Source organism: Zea mays, chromosome 6 (assembly GCF_902167145.1).
Source record: "Zea mays cultivar B73 chromosome 6, Zm-B73-REFERENCE-NAM-5.0, whole genome shotgun sequence".
Lineage (NCBI taxonomy): Eukaryota > Viridiplantae > Streptophyta > Magnoliopsida > Poales > Poaceae > Zea > Zea mays.
The window spans coordinates 115,789,309-115,806,316 of record NC_050101.1 but is presented as its reverse complement, the minus strand read 5'-3'; the positions used below and the strand labels follow the sequence as shown (position 1 = coordinate 115,806,316).

The following is a 17,008-nucleotide window of genomic DNA, read 5'->3' as shown; positions in this document are numbered from 1 at the left end:
ATTTTTTTTTAAAAAAAATATATACGATATGAATTCTTCGAAACAACAAAAAGTCGTTCCAAAAGGAGCGCAGTGTAAGTTTTTTGCTCCAAAGACGTTCCTAAGGGAATGCAGAGCTTACAGCGAAAAGTCAACGCTGATTCCGCCGAAAGTAAAAGGCGAAGAAGCTCCAAAGACGTTCCTAAGGGAATGCAGAGCTTACAGCGAAAAGTCAACGCTGATTCCGCTGAAGTAAAAGGCGAAGAAGCTCCTAAGGGAGGCTTACAGCGAAAAATCAACGCTGATTCAAAAAAGGATTATGTATTTTATCGCACGGATGTGCGTGTACCTTCGGAATGAATACCATCTCACATAACATAACATCATCACATCATTTTGCATAACATAAGCATCATACATCATGCTGCATATGGCACAAGAAGGGGGCATAATATCGATCTTCGGGAAAATGCTTTGAAAAAGGGCAATTCATGCTAAGTCACAAGGAGAAACAATATTGATCTTCAGAGTATAGCTTCGGAAAATATTTTCACGAAGCTTGGATATTCTTCATCAGAACACTTTGGATATTGTTGTGATAAATGACAATCCTTCTTCACGAAGCATGAAAAGAAGGGAAGGTGTTTTTTCGTCGAAGACTCAAAAACGGTATGTGTTTAAAATTTCATGCATCGTAAAGAATTAAACCATAAAAACAAGTATATTACATTCAGGGTTACAAGATATTACACATATTACATTTCAAATGTTTTTACAATAGCACCTAGTCTTCCCTAAGTACTACTTCTGCAGCTTCGTTCAGGAGTCGATCGACAACTTGATCCATGATAGCTTCAGCCATCTTTTTAATTTCATCGTCATCTTTAGGCTGAGGGCCCGGAGACGCTTCAGTAGGATCTGAGGGAGGACAGGATACGACTACATTACTATTACAAGATTGCGAGCGAAGTTTAAAATCAAAAGTTACAACACAATAAAAACCATTAGTTAATACCTATTTGCCCTTCGGGCTCTATGTTTTTCTCAGCAGCTTCGGCTACTTTTCTAGCTTCGTGGATCCCTTTTTCGCTTTTCTGGATGATTTCTCGGGCCATTTCTCTATCACCATTGTCCCAGATATCGGTGAAAATTTTTCCCCCAACTATGCTAGCTTCGGCTGAAGGATCTTTTACATCTTCAACGGACAAGGTGGCTTCGGATTGCGATAAAATCTTTACATGTTCGCAGCCTTTTCCCTCCAAAATGGTGGCAATTCCGCTGGCACCCGAGAAAGCACATATGTCTCCGCGGCTGTTTAAAATTTCCTCGAAAGCCTCAGCTTCGTGACCGATCCATTCGATAGGGCCTTCGGGGTTGCCTCTTGTAAAGTTTTCTTCGCTTGAAAATGCGCCGACACTGGCGAAGCTAGCTTTCAACTTCTTGACACACTCTATAGATTTGTTATAACATCTTTTCTTGGATGAACGAAGCTCTTCAATAGTTCCCTCTAAGTGATTTGCCCATTGGTCGCTCAGTTCTCGCTTCGTTTCTTCAAGCATGCGTTCCTCTTTGGCTCTGGCCAGTTGTTTTCGAAGATCTTCAATTTCGCGCTTCTGAGCTTCAGCTTGACCTTTAAAAGTAGCTTCGTCTTCCTTTATTCTATTTATTAATGAATGTAATATTTTATCTTTTTCGAGACCTTCGTTCCTCAGTTCAATTACTTCGGAACGAAGGTTGCTCAGGGCTATAGCACACCCTTCGTCTTCAGCATCTTTTTGGGCCCTGAGGGCATTGCTAAGTATCAGGCCCTGCAAAGAAGAATATGTGTGCGTCATTAGATTTAAACAAACGAAAAATTTTGGTCTCAACAAAAAATACAAAGATTCCATTTGTTGCACCTTTAGGCTATTATAGGCCAGGCTGTCGGCCAGATCGTTCTTCGACAACACCGAGAGCCCGTCTTCTAATGTTGGGAATCCGAAGCTCTTGCTCATCTCCCGACAGACAGAAATCTCCTTGCTGTCAGGGAGACAATACAAAAAGTCTTCTTCTCCACTGCCATTGAATATTAACGCCCCCTTTGGATACTTCAGTTTTTGGGCGTAGCGCTGGGCCTCTTGCTTTTCTTTTTCTGATATTTTTTTCCCCGAAGCATGACGAACAATATAATCAAGGACTTTGGGGGATGCTTCGGGGGCAACGACACCGATTTCTTCAATAAAAGTTGGCTCTGTTATTTTTTCTTCCTCGGTTTCCAAGGATTTTATCTTCGTGGGCTCTGAGAACCCAGCTTCGGCTCCAGTTTCTTGCTCTGGAACTTTAATATCAGAAATTTCAGTTTTCGTTTCGGGAATAGCAACAGTTTTCTTCGGAGGTGTGCTTGAAGATTTAATCGTTTCCAGAACATCTAGCACATTAGCCATTCTCTTTCTTTTCGGAGTCACTGCTGGCACCTTTTGATTTTTTACTGTCTCAACATTTGCTGCAGGACTCAAAACTTCTGATGTTTTTTCCTCAGTTGGTTTTTTCACTTCCTCCATTTTTTCTGTGGATGGCGCTTCGGCCATCTCTTTTGTTTCTGGTAACAAAATCTTCAGTCCTTCCAATTCTATCCTTGTTGGCGCTTCGGCCATTTCTGCGACTTCTGGCAGCAAGGTCGGTTTGGTTGGCTTTTCAGCTTCGGTGGCCGAAGAAGTTTCTCCGGTGAACTCAGGCACCGAAGCTGGTTCAATATAACGCGGTCGATGTGTGAGGACCTTTATCCTCTTTCTTTTTGGTTCTGGCTCGCTAGGAGCAGTTGCAGCTTCTTCTTTCGCAGAGGTTGTGTTTTTTCTTTTCTGCCCTTGAATGGGATAACGATAGTCAGGGTAGACGAACCCGATTGCATCAAACACCCGATTTAGCCTCTTCTTTTTTCGGCCTCCGAAGGCTGCTGACAGTGCAGTATCTTCAGCCTTCGAATAAGCCCCAAGCAGTTCATCACTTAAATTTTCAATGCTTTTTAACCAGTCATCATCTGGCTCAACGAATTTATCTCCGAACTTAAAAGTGTACTTCAGCCTGATAAGTCCACCTTCGTCGGCCTCTTTTATGGTTTCTTGCGGCATTTCCCATTTCTCCGCAAGCGGCCATACCCTGAAGGCAATATGCTCTTGTACCAAATCTCTCGTTCCAATAAAAGAACAGATAACGCCGAAGGCTCTCTGGCATTCTTCGGCAGCTTCATTCATTTCAACCTTCGTCCTCCGAAGGCCGAAGCTTTGCCAAATAGGTCGCATAATTATACCTTTGATATCTTCTCGAACTGTCAGGTCATTCTTCACATAAAACCATTCTGTCATCCAGTCGCCGGGCCATCTCTTCCGAAAGGTTGGCACGGGACAGCTTGACCCGGATCGAGAAACGAAGCTGTAGCAGCCAAAATTATTGTGATACTGTTCCTTACCCCAAGGTTTTGTTTCGTATGATAATTCGTGTATATTGCAGAAACTTTTTGCATCAGGCTTTAGACCTTGGCTTCTCACGGCCCACACGAAGATATTCAGCCTTATAATTGCCTCGGGGGTAAGTTGGTGAAGATAGACTTCGAATATTTTTAGCACCTCTACGACAAACTCGCTCAGGGGAAATCGTAGTCCAGCTTTCAAAAAGCTTCGGAACACTACGACTTCATTTTCCTCAGGGGTCGGACAAGTTTTTTCTCCTTCGTCAGCCCTCACAATGGATAAATCCCGGAAGTACCTTCCCCTCATGTTGACAAGATGATTTTCTTTGATACCAGACTTGCCAAAAACTGAATGGCTTGGTCGCCAGGGGCGATCTTCGGAGTCTTCACCACCACTATCCACATCATAACTGTCGCTGTCATCAGTATCTTCAGACAAACCTTCTAAAATTTCTTTGGTGATTTTTTCTGTATTGGTCTTCGACATTGCTATAAGAAACCCCAGATTCTTCTCTTCATCGAGACTCAGCTTCATCTCAGCAGCAGCCTTCTTATCTTCAGACATCTTCGGAGACACTAAAAAACTGTTTTTAGCTCTGAAGCTTAAAAACTTAAAAAGCTAAGCAAATCTTGGTACGCAAGAGCTAAAAATTGAGTGAGCGAGAACAGCTGGCGAGAGAGCGTGCCAAATAAGCTCGCGGTATGCTCTTATTTATACGCCCAGTGCGTGAAAGATTGAAAGACCCCGCCTGTCAGTGAATGTTGCTATTCTAGCAGAGGGAAGGTGTTTTTTCGGACCTTCGGCTTAAAGCCTTCGTCCATGTCGCAATCTGAATTTGTCGATTTAACAAATTAACATTGCGAGGGGCTACTGTTGGGGGCCTTCGGCTCCGAAGGTCCTCAAAAACAGGATTTAACAGTGTTTCTGGAGTATAATGTGTGAACAGGTATCTTTGGACCCGAATCGGTACCACAGTGGGAGAAGCTCAAAGAATACGAAGGTTGATACAGCGTCGAAGAAGTGAGCAGGAAAGCTTCGGCGTGACTGCAGAAAAGGAAACCGACTTAAAGATGAAAAGGCTATTTAAACCCCGGTGGATTACTATAGAACTACTACCAAATGTAAAGGATATGGATGTAATTTTATGTGGGTTGTGTTCCGTGCCTATAAATAGGTGAACAGTACCCCCGTACTGTTCACGCTGACTTGACATTTACTTTTTGCGTCACGCTTGTACTTTTACTTCCTTCCAAGCTGAAGGTACATCTGTAACTTGATGTCGTTTTTATTCTTCAATAATAATAATACAGAAATGAATTGATAACAACATATATTGCCTACATTTTACTTCATATTCCATATTTTATATGCTTCTTCTTTTATTTAACATATACTGCAATGATGAAGGTATGTCTTTCATGACCTTCGTCTGAAGATCATTATGTCCTAAGGGAAATAATGCTTCGAAGGACGAAGGGTATTAACATTTAACATCTTGTGTTATCTTGTTCTTAATTCATAGTATTTAAGAACAAGTCCCCAACATCAGTAAAAAAGGTTGAGATGGTAGTAGGCTGTCGCTAAAGGTTGTGCACTAGATTGTTGTGGTAGATAAAGTTTGACGATGGTCAATAACAGGATCAATAGTGTGGTTTAGCTACGGTGACATGACGTAGATATAGACCCACAAAGTTGGAACGAACCTAAGAGCGGGGTAACTTGCTGGCCTTTTTAGAATGCTACATAGATTTGCTATTGGAGTCTAATTTCTCTCAAATAAAACACTAAACTATCTATCATGATAAATATATCAACTCCCTTGACAACAAATGAAACCAAAGACATGAATTAATAAGGTATTTATCTTCACTTTTAATTACCATGAAAATCCTAAAAACAACTTTTTGAAATGAGGAAATTTCTTGCATGGTCACGCTGAAGTGTTTTATTGGTGATCCAAATGTTCGTAAAAAACCTTGCGCTCATTAGAGAAAAGGTTGCTATGGCCACTAAAGCAGGGGCGGGCCCACTTCAATTCACGGGTATTCAAATAAATACCCAAGTTTTTTTGCCAAAACAATTAAGTATACATAGTATATAATACGCACATATATACTAGTTAGTTTTCCCTACTTCATATGACACATAATGTAGTATAGAATTGTTTTTGCTTGGCATTTAGTCCTATATTTAATTCAGCTTTGTTACAAACTAGATTAATTCATCTTACAACCTTATACAGTAAACGGTTATAGTCGATCAACAACCTCATACGGATGTTTGTTTATTTCACATGTCTCTATTTGTGTCAGCATTTTTCTGAATTTATATAAGTAGAAACAATGCAATTCTATTATTATATTCTCTCGATAATTGTGAGCATTGTTGAATGTTTGCTTTGTTACGTTTATTAAAGAGAGAATTTTTCTAGCAAGCCAAAAATAAAAACATCATATCGCTCGTTTTAAAAATATGAAAGATCGAAAACTTGTCTTGTAATGTAACATTCCTTATCATTTAGATATTTATTATCCTTTATATATTTCAAATGCTGGCTTTTATATTTTGTATTGAAGAATTACGATTTTTAACCAATTTTGTGCTCAGCTAAGACTAGATTTTGTTTAATATATATATCATATGTATACTATAGAATTGTTGTTATGTAATGTATTTCGATATTATACATACCAAATTGTTAGACTTATTATATATATATATATATATATATCTTTACTACTTATTAAGACTCTAAGGGTAGCCTGCCTTTTTTCGTTCTGCCATCCGTGAATCTAGACCGTTCGCTTCATCCAAAGACGATCCGACCGTGCTCCGCCCGCGCCCCCTCCGCCTCCCTCGTCGACTGCCTTTGGCAACCACCCCGCCCCAAAATCTCTTTCTCCGCTGCGCCGCAAACCCACCGCTTCCACCATCGCCACCCGTCACCCCTTGCTCCCATAGTCCCCATACCATGCCCGACCTCCACCCGCCGGAGCACCAAGTCGCCGGTCACCGCGCCTCCGCCAGCAAGCTGGGCCCACTCATCGACGACTCTGGCCTCTTCTACAAGCCGCTCCAGGCCGGCGACCGTGGGGAGCACGAGGTCGCCTTCTATGAGGCGTTCTCCGCCCACGCCGCCGTCCCGGCCCGCATCCGAGACACCTTCTTCCCCCGGTTCCACGGCACGCGACTCCTCCCCACCGAGGCGCAGCCCGGGGAGCCGCATCCGCACCTCGTCCTCGACGACCTCCTCGCGGGGTTTGAGGCGCCCTGCGTCGCAGACATCAAGATCGGTGCCATCACGTGACCACGAGCGTTCTGCTCGGATTCCGCGTCTCCGGCGTCCGAGTCGTCGGCCCCGAGGGCGCCGTGTGGCGGACGGAGCGCCCGGAGGTGAAGGCTATGGACATTGTCGGCGTCCGCCGCGTGCTCCGGCGCTACGTGTCATCCGCTTGCCGACGAGGGGATGGACTGCGCGCTCGCGGCGGCGGTGTACGGAGGAAAAGGTGGAGTCTTGTCACAGCTGCGCGAGCTCAAGGCGTGGTTCGAGGGGCAGACTCTGTTCCACTTCTACTCGGCGTCGATTCTTCTGGGCTATGATGCTGCTGCAGTCGCAGCAGGCGGAGGTGGGGGTGGGGTAACAGTGAAGCTGGTGGACTTTGCCCATGTGGCCGAGGGTGATGGGGTGATTGACCACAACTTCCTGGGCGGGCTCTGCTAGCTGATCAAGTTTGTTTCTGACATTGTTCCAGAGACTCCTCAGACGCAGCCTTTGGGTCCTTCTTAAGAGAGGATCCTGGCATTTTCGATTTGATAACAAAGGTAATGCTCACCCTTGATATATTAATTGCTCTTTTTGTTTGTTAGATGTACTGCTTTATATGAAGGTATTGTCGTATTGATAGTAGATATCGGTTCAATGATGTAAAGTAGAATAAGAAATTTTCGCATGGCTTAGATTAGATTTTGTGTCGACATGGGAGCAGGGGATAAAGTGGATGGAAAGATTCGTTCATGTCTCTGTGGTCCTCAAATCTTCTTCGACGTTTGATCTTCTGAATAAAAGAATATAATATTGTCACCTCAGCAAAAGCTAGGACACCAAAAGAAACAATTGATTATGCATCTGGCGATGTTATTGGTAGACTGTAACATGCTATTTAAAAGTGAGGTATTTGTTCTGAATACATTTTTACTTGATTGTTGAGTGGTATGTGTAGCACGAATTTAATTCAAGGGAATCAATGTATTGGAATTTGAATATATTGTTATTACAGCCTCCGAATTTGTTAAATGATTCTAAAATTATTTGCATTCCTGATGATGGGGGTCATGGATTGGTCTTACCCTTTGAAGTGGGATATGTTATACACTGAAGACAAGCCTTTTTAGAGCAACTCCATCAGATCCCTTATATTACGTATTTTGTAGGACAATACCCTAAAACCATTTCAGCATTTAGGCGAGCACTGTTGCAGAAAATTACCTTAAATTTGTCTTCTATATTTTTTAGGAATAGGGGAGAAGGGGTTGTCTCCTTTGATCCTTTCTTTACACGAGAAAGGGCTGTTTTAAGGGATGTCTTAAAAATTATAAGTGGGATATGAGATAGGAGATCTGTTGCAGCACCTCTATCTCCAAAAATGTTACTCCCTCCGTACCAAAATAATATTTGTTTTGGCTCTTGGTTTTTATGTCTATATCTATATCTATACTACTTATTAAGGCTGCAAGGGTAGCCTGTCTCCCTTGCGTTCTGCCGTTAGACAATCTCAGTCGCCCGTTCTATCCTTCTGTGATCTAAACCGTACGATCCCACACAACAGTCCCACTCCCCGATCCTGCTCACCAGCCCCGAAGCCATTGCGCCCCGAAGCCATCGCGCAACCGCCCCGCTCGCGAGGCGCCCCCTCCCTCCCCCGAACATGAGCTCGTGCCGCCGTCCTCCTGCTGCCCAAATCTGCGCCGCCGCCATCCTCCCCCCGCCCCGCTCGCGATCTATGAGATGAGACGGTTGCCGCCCTCTACTCCTTTTAATCGCGTGTCACACGCTTCGCGTTCTCTCCCCACGTGGTCGCTTCCCAGCTTGTGGTCGTCACGCCCCATACAGGTTTTTGTGCATCAGAGCTCTGTGGTTTCACCCTTCTCCATCCTCATCTTGGCTACGGTCTCGCCATAGTTTCAGGTATACAAGCCACAAGCCACCACCCTACTCGCGCTCAGGTTTCTTATCATCGGCTGGCTCCTATGGATGGCATTGTGGGGGCTCCGATGTCTAAATTTGGGTGGGGAATGTGTTTGGGAAGGGTTGGTGGTGCCTGATGTACATTAGGATGGAGTCTGGTGGACTTGGCCGGTGTTTGGCATCACCTGGTGGCGAGTGGGATGCCCCTGTGTGCTTGCCGCTGGAGCATTAGGGAAGAAAGGTGGGGTTGGGTGAGAGGAGGTATCACATACATGCAGCCATTCCCTACCATGACGTTGGACATTTATTTCAAAAGAAGGTGGAAGAACACATACACTTTGAAGTCCAATTTATTCCTAACCTTTTTAGGACTTTCAGGGAACACTTGGGATTGGAAAACAAATACATTGTTACAGCATAACTCTGCGGATTCGAAATTGAACAATGTTATGTTGTTAACTCTTTCTTATCTTTTGCAGAGTGTTATTACTTGCTAAAGGCACTGCCATATATAAATCTTTTTCTTGTGCCATTTTTTGATCTTATTTGATACCGGTGTTTATTATCTTCCTTTGTCTGCAATACGATATGGATGCTTCTTATTTTTGGTGAAAGTACTATATTATGCCTAATTATTTTATGTTACCGACAACCATATTCAGGGGTGACTATGGTGAGTGGATTACTTTTCTTGCTCTGTTGATGCGTCTATTTTTCTTCTTTGCGGGTAGAGTAGCAAACATGGTTCACATATGAGTACTTTTTAGATTTTTTATGTCAGCTAATAATCAAATTTGTACTTGTTTTCGAGATAACTGAATGCTACATTTTTTAAGGGAACAACATATACCTTGCGCCCAACCTGAACAAATTTTATTACTTACTGGAGTCATTCATTTGTATGACTGAAGAAAAAGAAAAGGGACACTTCACACCTTTGTAGCATTGATTCTGAACCGATTTATATTTAGGTCTACCCAGTTTCTTTGCACATTTTCATTATTTTTCTCAGGATGTTCCATTGTTCACATTGTATTTCTTCTATTAATAGGAAGCACTTTCAGCTGCAAAAAAAGAAAGCAGCAGTGAGGATGAAGATGACAGTAGTGAGGAAAGTTCGGATGATGAGCCAACAAAAGTTGAAGAAAAGAAGGTACATACAAATTCTTGGATGTAGGCAATGTATTATTAATATTAACCACTATTAACTAGATGTTTTATCAGGCTCCAAAAGTATCAGAAAATATTGGATCTGAGGATGAATCTTCTGAAGACAAGAGTGATAAAGACAGTGAAGAGCCTCAGGCATGCCATCATTTAACACCTCAGGCATGCCATCATTTTTGTTTCACAACTCAAAAGTAAAGGAAAACAGTAAAAGTATGCAGGCAGTATGAGGGACACACATAGTTTACTGAAACTCCCTTACACAGACACATACACACCGTGTTCACTGAAACATTCAGATTTCACTAAACTGCAACTTCTCCAAACAAACACTATCTGCGGCTCGGTCAAGTAACGAGCCTCGGCTCGGCTCGCTCCTCTAGCGAGCCTAAAAAGTCGGCTCGGTTCGGCGAGCCAACGAGCCTGACCATAAGCATGAAATCAGTCTCCAAAATATAATATAAAGTCTCAAAAATAATTTAAGTGACACGTCTTAAATTAGTAAAATAAATATATATCATATAATATAGAAAATAAGTTAATTTTGTACAGTAATCTAAAAAATATAAATTAATCATCTATTTAGTACCTATAATATATGTTAATTAAAATTTATATAACAAAAATGTTGTTGTTTGAGCCAGCTCGCGAGCTGAACTGGCTCGCTCTGGCTCGCTCTTTTATTGAGCCAGAAAAAACTCTGCTCGAGCTTGTTCTAAGCACAGTTTCTGGATCGGAGGAGCATCCCCGCCTAGGTCTCTGCAGCCATGGTTCGCGGATCGCTCGGCAAGCTTGCATCGCGCGCCCTCTCCGTCGCCGGGAGATGGCAGCACCAGCAGCTCCGCCGCCTCAACATCCACGAGTACCAGGTGCCCAGCGCTCCCAGATTGGCACTTTGCCCTCCCATTTTCAAGTATTGCGTGGGATTTATTCGTGCTATTTTGGAGGCTGGGACTGATGGATTAGGGTTTGTGGATTGTTTGGGTCTGTAGGGCGCGGAGTTGATGGGTAAATACGGGATCAACGTGCCCAGGGGCGCGGCGGCTGGGTCCGTACATGAGGTCAAGGACGCCTTGAAGAACATGTTCCCCAGCGAGAAAGAGGTGATGACGCCATAGCTTCCTCATCGTCTGTTATTCGACCCATCATTATGTTCATATTATCACGTCGTGATCCAAAATGCCAATCGTCCATTGCTTGGGTGTGACAGTCGTGGTGATTTAGAAGAATGTAGTTTACTTAGAATTTATGCTGAGTTGTGGTTGAATTTTTATTGATCTATGATTGAATTTTCTTTTTATGGGTGCTGGAATTTATGTTGTCAAGGGGCTATTGTTTTGCAAGACAACTTTCATAGTTCGTGGGTATAAACAGTATTTTATATTTGGCATCCAAACGAAGTTATGCTACAATCTTCCATGCCATATCTGACATTATCATATTGCTTCTGCTCAATGTTATGTGCAATGTTTCTGCCCTTTCTGATGTATGCATGCTTTTTATGAAAATGCTATGTGCAATGTTCCTGACCTTTTTTATGTATGCATGTCTATGAAAAAAAATAGTTCTGTATATAGCTAAGCAACATATATCTTGCTTGTAATCTAAGGTAAAATTAGACATTTACAGTTTGTACATTGCAATTTAGTCACAGTTTCATACTCAAGGTGTTCTCATTGCAGATAGTTGTTAAAAGTCAAATCCTTGCTGGTGGCCGAGGGCTGGGAACTTTCAAAAGCGGACTGCAAGGTGGTGTCCATATTGTTAAGGCTGAGGAAGCTGAATTGATTGCAAGTAAGTGTGTATTATATAGCAAGTACTTGAATTCATTATGTATTGCTGGCTTGCTGTGACTTGACGAAGGAAAACAAACTATAACAGTTCTTCCTAGAATTTCTTAGATTTCTTGCCTTTCAACTGTTGCTATTCGTGATAATGACACTTATTTGTCATTCCAATATGCATTCCCTTGGTTTATAATTAAAGCCAAAAAATTTAAAAGAGAAAAACATAGAAGGCTACTTTTACTTTCTACACACGTGAGGGATAAGCACATACTTAATTTCCGTTCTTATACACTAATTTTATTTTGATTTGTTTGGTGCTGAAATTTGCTACCATGAAACTCTACTTGTATGATGAAGCATGCATGAGTACTTTATTGTTTAACTAAGGCCATCTCCAGCAGATCCCCCTATCACATCCCCTATTTCAAACTTCACTCTGCAAACAGTGTCATCTACAATTCCGCGTCCCCAATTTTACCCTATCCACTGGAGACAGTCTAAATGGATCTGTTTCAGGAATATTGCTTCGTGGACAGATCACTGTGTTCACACATTTATTGCAGAATTTAACATGGTTTATTCATTGTAATTGGTTGATTGGTTTCATGTGGGTGATTCCTCTCACAATAGGTTCTGCTATTAGGTTGTGCACGTCAGTCATGTTTCGTGTATTATTTTAATCGCTGAATGGGTCATACTGGTACTGCAGGTAAAATGTTAGGCCAGATTCTGATAACGAAACAAACTGGTCCAGAGGGAAAGATTGTGAGCAAGGTTAGAACTTACTTGAGACCATCTTTTGCCTTTATATGTTTATGTTTGAACTTTGAACCGTGATTGGCTTCATGACACATTTGCTATTGGTCTGTTGGTGTGTTTACATGTTACTGTAGTTCATTTACTCTGTGGAACTTGCTATGCTATTCCTTCATTATTGGCATGTTTGTTTTTGTACCCATTACTTTTCTTTTACTCTATGCCGAGCTGCTAAGAACATTACAAATGTTCTCCATCATGTGGGTTCTCCATCTTTCATTTACCAAGTTTTGGCCCTTCTGCACTTGAGTTAGTATGTCAATAATAGGAAATTCAGACTCTTCTGTGAAAACACAAAGTACCACATGTATCCACTTTCTCTTTATTCTCCATTCTTATGTTCATGGGAAATAGTAACAGCAGGACTGCACCATACTGTCATATAAAGTACTCCCTCTAATAGTAAATATTACTCCCTCCGTTCTTTTTTATTTGTTGTGGTTTAGTTCAAAAATGAACTAACGGGTGACAAATATTTGAGAACGGAGGTAGTGCCTGTTTTAAGATCTGTTCCCATCAAAGTTTAACTATGACCAGTAGTAATACATAAAGTAGATAGGTTGACAACATAACTTTCATGTTATGAGATTTTTTTTGTAAAGTAATTTTATAATATGTAATTCTTATCATTTTAACATCATCATAAAATTCGGAGTAAAATTTCTACCTTTTATACAATGTATATGTCCAAGAATGCATATTTTTTTGTAGGGAAAGGGACTCAGTACCATTAAGGCCATACTCTGTACATGATATATTGATATCTGATCGTTTCCATCATTCTATGGCTTTCTTCTTAACCTTAGGATGGATTTATATTTACTATTTTGATCTCAATGCATTTCAATTTTAAATAGTTCTTCATATTTTTGTTGTTATGACTATGCTGTATGAAAGTCATTACCTCATGCTTTTAGTTTGCAATATTTCCTTGCATATCGAAGATTTCTAGAGATTGATACTGTATGTTCTCTTCGGCAGGTCTACTTGTGTGAGAAACTATCTCTTACTAATGAGATGTACTTTGCCATCACCCTTGATAGGAAAACTGCTGGTCCGGTATGCCATTTATCTCAAATATTACTTTGCTGTTCATTTTATAATTTCTATTAGTGGGCTTTTCTTGTATTTTTTAAATAAGTCAGTGCATTGTGGTGATTAACAGTCAAAGTAACTTAATGCACATCGTCAATCTCCTTTTTCTGAAATGGTTGTATATTTTGTGAAGTTTTTTTAACCCTCATTTCTGATTGCCCATTTCAGCTCATTATTGCTTGCAGCAAGGGAGGAAAACACTATAGTTGACCTCAATGTTCAAAGGATGGCCAGGTATTTCTTTTTTCCTGTCTCTATTCAACTGTTGTCGCATAGCTAATCTTGAACTACAGATTGCGACAGCCATTAGAATCCAGTTATATATACTTTGCTGCAGTGAGCAGCCAATTGGCCATAGAACGAACAATCTCATGTTCATGATGAAAAAGAAAAAATGAGGGATTTAGAGTTTTGGAACCCAATCTGTTTTTACCTTTCGAGCTTGGTTGCAATGAACAGGAAGTGACTTCAACCCTTTATAGTGCAGGGTTGCAGGCTGTAGTTTCTTTTTAATTGTTTGCATGTATGCAGTGATGATGCATGACAAATCAAAGGTGCTATTTGCTTTTGACCTACCTTATGTAGGAATTTATGATGTGTAAACAGGCTACCTAATTCCCTTCCATCACATAAAATTGTTACCTGTTTGTATAGCACATAACTGCATTCTAGAAGATCACAGATAGTCAATAACATAAACTGCTCGTTCTTGGATTCGGAATTTTTTAAACCCAATGTGCAATGTAATAACTATGGACACCCCATCCATGCATTTAAATATGTATATTAAAATATTAATGTGGTTTATGTCCAATGCATTTCTTAACTAACTACCTTCATCTAACACAATATTTAGGGCTACATCATCTTGTTGTTGACGGGTTCCGTGTGTTCAATCGCCGAGCAGAAAGCCAGGAACAGAACTTAGGCGTTGGCGATTGGCATCTCCCTCCCCTAAGCCATGGCCACCGGGCGGCCCGTACGACTCGTGCTGGATGCCTCCCTCCTCCTCGACCCCTCCTCCACCAGGGAGGCGGCGGCGGTGGCTCTGCGGCCCGGGGTAGAGGAGCTGTTGCGGCGGTTGCGCTACTCCAACCTGAATGTGGTATGAGTGGCTTGGTTTTGTGTCTATTGGCGCGATTCGTCATTGTTTTGCTAAATGAGTTGGTTGAGATCTTACTGTTTAATAGTGTTGTACTGTTCAAGGAAATGCTCTCGCTGATAGATTGTCCCAGGAACTTGGCTAAAAGCTCAACTTTTCCGTTTTTCTCTCCTGTTGATTAATGTCATATGCTCGAATGTTTAGGATCCTTGATGTCTTTTTAGGAACTTGGCTAAAAGCTCAACTTTGCAGTAATCCTTGATATCTGCATTTAGGATCCCGTTTAGGGCTACATCATCTTGTTGTTGATGGGTTCCTTGTGTTCAAGTTTTAGCCCAATAAATAGTTCAAATGCTTGTTGCTACTGGATCAGTAGAGCTTACAAGAGTTCATAAACTGAGCAAGTGATGGGCATCTGATTATATCCTCTTCTATCCTTTTTCAGGCAATCTGCTATGCAGAGGGCATGCCAACTAATGAGATGCTCTACTTATCTACATTATTATTACATCCCTCTGAAGTTGTATCTTCAGAAGTTCACATTGACAGTATTTGCTTCCTCTTGCCATACTTACCCATCATGGCCCATGGGGTGTCTATCTTATCATGCCATCTTCAAAGAATGGCATCATGTTAACAAAAATGAATGAGAAATCAGTCATTTCTAATGGAAAGGTAGTTTCTTACTGCTGATCTGGTGGCAATTTCCTGTTAAACTTCTGCTTACTAGCATATATTTCAATAATCTTTAGGCATGGTCAAATGTTTCTATCTTATGTCCTGATATAATCAAGTGCATGATAACCCATGTCAAGTTCATCATGAAATATGGGACCATTGAGTTTTGAATTTATCTTACGGGGCGTTTGGATCCCTTCATTTTAAAGGAATTGGAATTCACTAAATAAAGTAACTTATTTAGTTTGGAATTTGGCATTCCACCACTTTCCAAAATTCAGATATAAGCCTATCTCAAATTCATAGGGTAGAGGATAGGAAATGATTTTATGCATGATTAGATTTTGTTTCTAATCTGTAACTTACATGACACTCTTCGTTCTACTTCTCTATAGTAAAAATGTAGCACATAAATATTTAGGACATCTTGCTAATAATAATATACAAATATATTTTGTATAAAAATGAATTAGCTTAATTGATATATGTTTAAATTACTATTATTAGAATGGAATTCAATTCCAGTGATCCAAACGGGGCGTTATGTAATTGTTATCCTTCATATCAGAAATAATGGTTTTTTGTCACTGCCTTTGAGTTTTGAACATTTAAGACACTTGTTGGCTATTTGCTTGAGTACAACAGATTTCTTAACTGTCGAAGCTTCTTGCTTCAGCACAAAAGATTTCTTAACTATCGAAACTTCCATACCAACCCTATGCGCCCTTATGAAATTGCTGTGAAAATAATGTTGTTCTAATATTTAACAGCTGTATATTTTAGTAAAAAAAGATCATAATAGGCACTCACAAAATAAATAAATAAATATGCTTACAAGTTCCCCCTATTTCCTTTTATTAGTCAGGCTTTCTTGAAAAGGTCGCAAGCTCACACTTGTTTGGCTCTATAGCACTTCTTGCGAAAAGTGGGAATCTTTCTCTAACTGAATTAATGTTAGAATGGAGCCAAACAAGTTTATGTTTTTATGCGACTTCAAGAGTTGACAAAGGTTTAAGTTCTGAGCTCCAGAATCAGAATTGGAGAGTTCTTTCTGTAGGTAAGCCTATACACTGGGACTGAAAAGCCATGTTTTATTTTCAGGCTATTTTTAGCAAGTCATTTTTGTATTAGAACTTTACTCAAGATAGAATGTGGCAATTTCTGTATTACATAATGGAACATTTGTCCTTGTGAGGGATGATGGGAACTGATACACTTCACTGGTCCAGCTAATGAATGTAGCATAGAGGTTCCTGGTGTTTTAAATGTTCAAAGGCTTCAGCAGTTGCTTCTCACCTTGGCTACTCTAATAAAAGGGTAAGTTTGCCCTTGCTTTCTTCTTAAACACTTATTGTAATTACAGAGTGCATTGATTTGGAGTGTCTCCCTCTTTGATGTAGGAACTATGTGACTCATCTGTTCTGGTGATTGGATATATAATGAAAATATTCTGTGAGGAAGACTTCGCAAGGGCAAGTTACTTTAGAGTTTACAGTGTAAATGAATATTAACAGCTACTTATGTATTGTTTAACAACATGAACATCACGCTTTTTCATCTTGCTTACTTACAGAGATGTGGTTCTGTCACTTATGTGACCGTTGTCGTGTATGGAGACGTGTATGGAGACGAGGACAAGCCAGCGCTTATAATGTTTACAGAGATGTGGTTCTGTGACTGTTGCCGTGTACTCAGGCTTTATTTCAACAAGATTTAAATATGAGATGTAGAGTGATTGATGTACATCACTTCA

At 40.8% G+C, this 17,008-nt stretch overlaps 3 pseudogenes across 3 annotated transcripts; all 3 read left to right on the top strand.

Moving 5' to 3' along the window:
* Positions 1 to 6,286: 6,286 nt before the first annotated feature.
* On the top strand, positions 6,287 to 6,829 carry LOC103629839 (inositol polyphosphate multikinase IPK2 pseudogene; annotated as a pseudogene). The gene has a single exon (NR_156458.1). The product of NR_156458.1 is annotated as an inositol polyphosphate multikinase IPK2 pseudogene (transcript).
* Positions 6,830 to 7,099: 270 nt separating this feature from the next.
* Positions 7,100 to 13,389, top strand: LOC103629837 (succinate--CoA ligase [ADP-forming] subunit beta, pseudogene; annotated as a pseudogene). The gene is made up of 8 exons (NR_156459.1): positions 7,100 to 7,247; positions 9,662 to 9,763; positions 9,835 to 9,915; positions 10,422 to 10,646; positions 10,770 to 10,880; positions 11,460 to 11,571; positions 12,274 to 12,338; positions 13,362 to 13,389. The product of NR_156459.1 is annotated as a succinate--CoA ligase [ADP-forming] subunit beta, pseudogene (transcript).
* A 942-nt stretch (positions 13,390 to 14,331) lies between these two features.
* On the top strand, positions 14,332 to 16,815 carry LOC103629836 (inositol-tetrakisphosphate 1-kinase pseudogene; annotated as a pseudogene). The gene is made up of 5 exons (XR_002262784.2): positions 14,332 to 14,580; positions 15,023 to 15,252; positions 16,117 to 16,312; positions 16,485 to 16,572; positions 16,656 to 16,815. The product of XR_002262784.2 is annotated as an inositol-tetrakisphosphate 1-kinase pseudogene (transcript).
* The last annotated feature ends 193 nt before the right edge of the window (positions 16,816 to 17,008 follow it).